Source organism: Cavia porcellus, unplaced genomic scaffold (assembly GCF_034190915.1).
Source record: "Cavia porcellus strain 051 isolate PalLab524CR breed Dunkin Hartley unplaced genomic scaffold, mCavPor4.1 scaffold_3, whole genome shotgun sequence".
NCBI lineage: Eukaryota > Metazoa > Chordata > Mammalia > Rodentia > Caviidae > Cavia > Cavia porcellus.
Window position 1 is genome coordinate 84,159,416 of NW_026947486.1, and position 5,707 is coordinate 84,165,122.

The 5,707-nt window shown below is 34.4% G+C and overlaps 1 pseudogene; it reads right to left on the reverse strand.

The window, feature by feature from the left end:
- Window positions 1–4,184: 4,184 nt before the first annotated feature.
- LOC100715214 (large ribosomal subunit protein uL23-like) lies at window positions 4,185–4,645 on the reverse strand (annotated as a pseudogene).
- Between the last annotated feature and the right edge of the window lie 1,062 nt (window positions 4,646–5,707).

The following is a 5,707-nucleotide window of genomic DNA, read 5'->3' on the forward strand; positions in this document are numbered from 1 at the left end:
AAGTTTCCATCAGATGAGAAAAAGTAACTTTGAGAACAACTATAGTGAATAAGAATGTAAGGTTTGGAATTTGAAGCTGAGAAACTATTGACTAGGCATAGATATCAAGATAAAGATAGAAGGAGAAGTTGGAAGAAATCTGAGTAACGTGGGAAAGTTGAAGTGAAATACATGTGAGAGGAAGCCTGAGAAAGCGTGCCGGACCCAAGCCTGTGCTTATTTTGGATTGGGCATGTGAATAGAATTTTTTAGGAATGATGCAATTGATTTCTTTAGCTCTCCTTGAAAAGCAGTCTAAGAAGATAGCACTTCTTACTTCCCCTGTAAGAAGTGATTTCTCTCTTTAGAAAACCAATTCCAATTATGGATTTCATGCATGTCAGGCTCGATAAGCAGGGATATGATTGCATCGCAAAGTGGTATGCAGTGTATGCACTTTAAAATTATTCAGAGAATAATAGTTTGCAATCTTTACATAAATCAGTGTGCTTTCTGACCTCTATCACTCCCTCCCAGCATGGCAGGAAAAGTGCAAGCTTCATCCTTTTAGAAAGAAAATGACTGATGAAATATTAATAACGATTACTGACAAAGTAAGCACTATGACTCAGGTTGTATTGAGCCGCAGGACCTGGATGGTGAACAAATTTATTCAGCATCAGGGCAAATAATTCAGATGTTTTAAAGCAGATGGCATTACCTTCATAAGCAGCAAGGAGCATTTTTGAGTGGGGCAGTGTAGGGAGCCAGGGAGGTAGAGGGAATTTGAAAGCAGGAATTGATTTTATGAAGATTAAATAGCATGCAAAAAGAATAGGAAACTTCATTGAAAATCTCACACTAAAAATGAGCATGGAAGCCTTTCCTAAGTGGGTATTTTTCCTTTAGTCTTATCTTTTGAACCATCACAGTTACTGATGCCCTCTCTAGGTTTCAAATTCCTCACTTATAATAATGGGTCTATCTCTTCACAAATGAATGCTGTAACTTACATCAGTAACTCATTTAATGTCACAAAATGAGTTATCAAGAAAACATGCAAAATAATTGTGATCTGCTGAATCCTAGCTAATTTCCTCACTTCCAAAAGGTACACTAGATTTCAAAACTTTAAAAACATTCAAGGTCTCCTTTGATAGGTATCTTCCTGCAGGCTATAAATGCAAATATGGTAATTTTATAAAAGGAAGATAATTAAAATAAAATAATACTATAGCTGTTCTCAAGGATGATAGTTTAGTTACATATGTGACAGTGAATATCTCATGGAAAAAGGGACCCAAACGAGAGACAAAAAGGTATAAGGAGGCCACCTTCTCAAGTTTTTATAAAGGAAAAAGAGCAATTCTACTATTGTTTTAAACAGTTGCTGTATTAATGCATACTAGTGATACATTTTAAAAAGCTGAAGAAACAATTACTAATCAGTCTTAGGGCTTAGTAGAGAGAGTTCTGGTTGCAGAAGTACAGACTTGTTGAACTTTGCTGTGAATCACTAACTGTTTTTAGTGAAAATGTTAGATAAATATGCTTAAAAGTCTATTGCTTGTACATGAAGACCATGAGCCTCTTATAGAATCTTTTACTCAGTTAACTAGTGCTGTAGATTAGGACCCTGTTAGACTCTGTAACTCACATACAAAGGCAAAATTAAAGTGCCATTTTTCTTTTCTTTTATTAATAGGTGCTAAAGCCTAATGAACTAAAGGAACATCAGTTAAAACTTATTATAAACAGTGTAACATCAGAAATATAAGCATGATTTTAATTAATTTTTACAATCTTTCCCCCTCCCCAGTTTAGGATATTAAGTGAAAAGTGATATTCTAAAACAATAAGGTGAACACATACACATACAGAAAGTCTTAACACATAAAATAAACAAGAATGTCAGACATTTGACAACTTCAAATAGCAAGCTGAGAAACAAACTAAAAGATAAAACTGATGGGTTTTTTCCATGTAAATTATATGTACATGCAATTATAGATCACATATTGATATACCTAGATATTTCTATATAAATTTAATTTTATATACAAGCAAAATAAATTTGTATTTCATTCTATTTATAGAATATTAGAAGCAGTACAAGCACATTAAAATGCAAAATTAAGTAATAATATCAGAATAAGAGAGAAACTGCAATGAAATATGAGATTTTTATAGCAAACTAGAAGATAAAACATCTGAGTATGCTTATAAAACTAAAAGCACTGAAATTTGGAACTAATCAAAGTATGATCAACACATCTCCATACACTGAACCTTCGTATTTGACGGTCATATTGCTTGGTATATTCAATCAAGAAGTCAGAAATTCCTAGCCAGGCGTGGTGTTGCACGCCTGTAATAATTCCAATACTCCAGAGCCTGAGGAAAGAGAATTGTTGCAAGTTCAAGACCAGCCAGGGCTACAAAGTGAGCCTGAACTGCATAGTGAGACCATGTCTCAAAAGACAAAAAAGTCAAAAATTGTTATATTCTGTCACGTTTTGTTCATCCCTTTTGGATAGGAATTTATATAAAATACAATTAATATCTTGCTGATTTTTGAAACATTTCAGTTATTAAAGAGGCAAATATAATTTTCTTAAAAACCTAACATTTTATCTTTTCTCAGGTACCACCTACTCCCCTTACTCCTCTCTCCTCTCTCCTCCTTTCTCCCCTCTCCCCTCTCCACTCTTTGTTCTCCTCTCTGTCTCACTGTCTCTGTCTCTCTGTCTCTCTGTGTGCCTATCTCTCTCTGCTTCCTGCTGCCATGCCAAATGCCATCAGCAAACCTCCTCTGCGATCCAAGTCTGCCAAGATATACAGCTGTGGAACCAGTGTTTTATGAACAGCAACCTCTACAAATTCTGAGTCAAAATAAACCTCTCCTCATGAAATTGTACATGTCTGTTATTTGGTTCCAACAGTGACAAACTAACTAGGACAAGAGTAGCTCACTCTTTTATGATTGTACATTAAAAGCAAATTTCCATATGTGTATGTGAATATGTGAAGACATGTGGGCTCTGAGTCAGGGAATTGCACTTTATAAAATCTACTGGGTCATGTAAAGTATAGTCTTAATGACGAAAATTTAGGATATAGCAAAGATAATGGTGATTTAGAACTATGGATAGAGAAAATAGACATACTTTTTGTATATTTTGTGGAGTAAAAGTGCACATAAAGATTCTTCAGAGTGTTCCTGAACTGGCCCTTCTAGTTAGTCCCAAAAATCACATATTTGCAGATTTTATTCTCACATATGTCATTTCTGACTAACTTCATATTTGTTAACTTTTATTTTTTTGTGTACACATATTTGCAGTACTTTATGATTGCATTCCACATGGGCAGTTGGTATATGTTCAGAACTCATCTCAGTATTTTTATCTTCTTCCCCTCTCCTCCTTCCCCAATCCCCTCCATCTCCGGATTTCCTTCCCATTTAAAAAAAATCTTCCTACATTCTGCTGCCTATTTTTATTTTGATCTTTATTTATATTTTGAGTTTTTCACAAAAAAGAAACCTTGCCATATATAAAATTTTGTGTCTGATTTAGTTCATTTAGGATTATGGTCATGTGCTCGATATGTTTTCTAATAAATGACTCAAGTTTATCTTTCTTTATGACAGAGTAGTACTCTATTGTGTATCAATATCATATTTTCTTTGTCCATTCTTCTATTAATGGACATATACACCACTTCTAACATTTAGTTTTTATAAATTGGACCACTATGAACATGCATATGCATGTATCACTGTAATATTATGTCCTCAAATCATTTGGCATGATACTTCAAAAGAAAAGTACTGGATTGAATGGAATTTCTAGTTTTAGTATTTTTGAAGAATTTCCATATTAATTTACATACTTATCATACTAGTTTACTTTGCCACCAACAATGTTCCTTTGTTCCTCTTCTCCCTGAATTCTCTCTAGTATTTTTAATTTGATTTCTTGATGATATTCATTCTGAAGAAAAAATCTCAGTGTTTTAAATAACATGTCTTTGGCCATCCATTTGTTTGACAACCAGATATTTTGAACATTCTTTCATATATTTATTGGCTATTTTTACTTCTTCTGATAATTGACCATTCAATTCACTCTTCCATACTTTGATTGAATCTTTTTTATGGAGGAAATAAAGCATTTATTCAGAATGAACCAGTGGAACTCAGTTTAGATGATCCCAATTTTGTTGGCAACGTCCAAAGCATCTTAATTGGGGGCCAGTCAAATATACACCTTTTTCTTTCTCCCAGGCCTGATTAGGGTATTGACTTTGGCCAGGTGAACGTCATAGAGCTTATTTACAGCTTTTTGATCTGGTGCGTGCTGGCTTTGCCATCCATAATGAGTGTGTGGTTGTCCATTATCTTCCTCATAGCTCACTCCGTGGTCAGGGGGAACTTGATGATGGCACAGTGGTGGAGTTTAATTTCTCCAGGGGGCGCTCTTCTGAGGGTATTTGGACTGCCACAGGAGCTGCAGTGTCCTGGGACAGTGGAAAGTGAGCGACCTGCGGATCTACTTATTGTGGCTATGGTTATATTTCACCACAGCCTTTTGACCTTCAAAGCTTTTGCTTTGGCTTCAACTTTAGAAGGAGCAAGAGCTTTCTTCTTCAACTTTGATGTCATCTCAGTAAAAAAGCTGACTGAATCTTATTTTGGGGGAGGTGGGAGCAAATTTTTGAGTTCTTTTTATATATTATAGTTGTTAGTCTAATACCAAAAGAATATTGTCTCTTTATTTTATTTATTTATTTTTCTGTGCAAGTCTTTTTTAACTTGATGTGATGCAATTTGATATTGCCTGATGTTATTTCTTGTGCAATTTTGGTTCCGTTCAGAAAGTGCTTGCCTACTTTATGTCTTCAAGAATCTTACTTATTTCATTTTCCAGAATATTGTTTCAAATTTAAAATTTAGACCTATTTTCCACTTTAGTTTAGTTTAGTACAAGACAAAGAAACATGGATGTAGATTCAAACTTCTCATGCATAGCCACTTTTCCTAGCATCCTTTATTAAAGAGGCTGTCTACCTCCCAGAGTGTATTTTTGGCACCTCCATTAAACATCAGGTAACTGTATGTGCCTTGAGTTGTTTCTGCATCCTCCATTCTTCTCCACTGATCCATATTTCTATTTTTGTACCACTATCATGCTGTTTTTGTCACTTTAGCTTTGCAATATAACTTTAAATACAGGATTGTGATATCTTCAGCTTTGCTCTTGTTACCTAAGATTGTTTTTGCTAATCTGGTTCTCCACTGATTCCATATGAATTTTAGGGTTATTTTTGTGGTTCTACAAGGAATCTTGTTGATATTTTGACTGGAGTATCTTTAACCAAGAGAAAATGTAACATTATTCATTTTATTCATAACACCACATCTCTTCGCCACGAGTGTATTCTGAAATAATGTATGTTCTTCTTCATCTGCAGTTTTCTAATGTCATTTATTTGTTGGAGGTCATAGCATCACTCATAACACCGCATCATACATTTTACTGCTTGTGAATAATGACTTGCACGGACTCTTATAAATGTTATTATTACATTTGTTGGTGATGAGGAGAAATGGAAGTCCCATCCAGAGTATCTTTCTACTCACATTAAGTTTATTATTCTGTAACATAAAAATATTTTCTAAACATGTCATCTTACAACTCTTCACTTCCTGTTCTTCCTCTTGCTC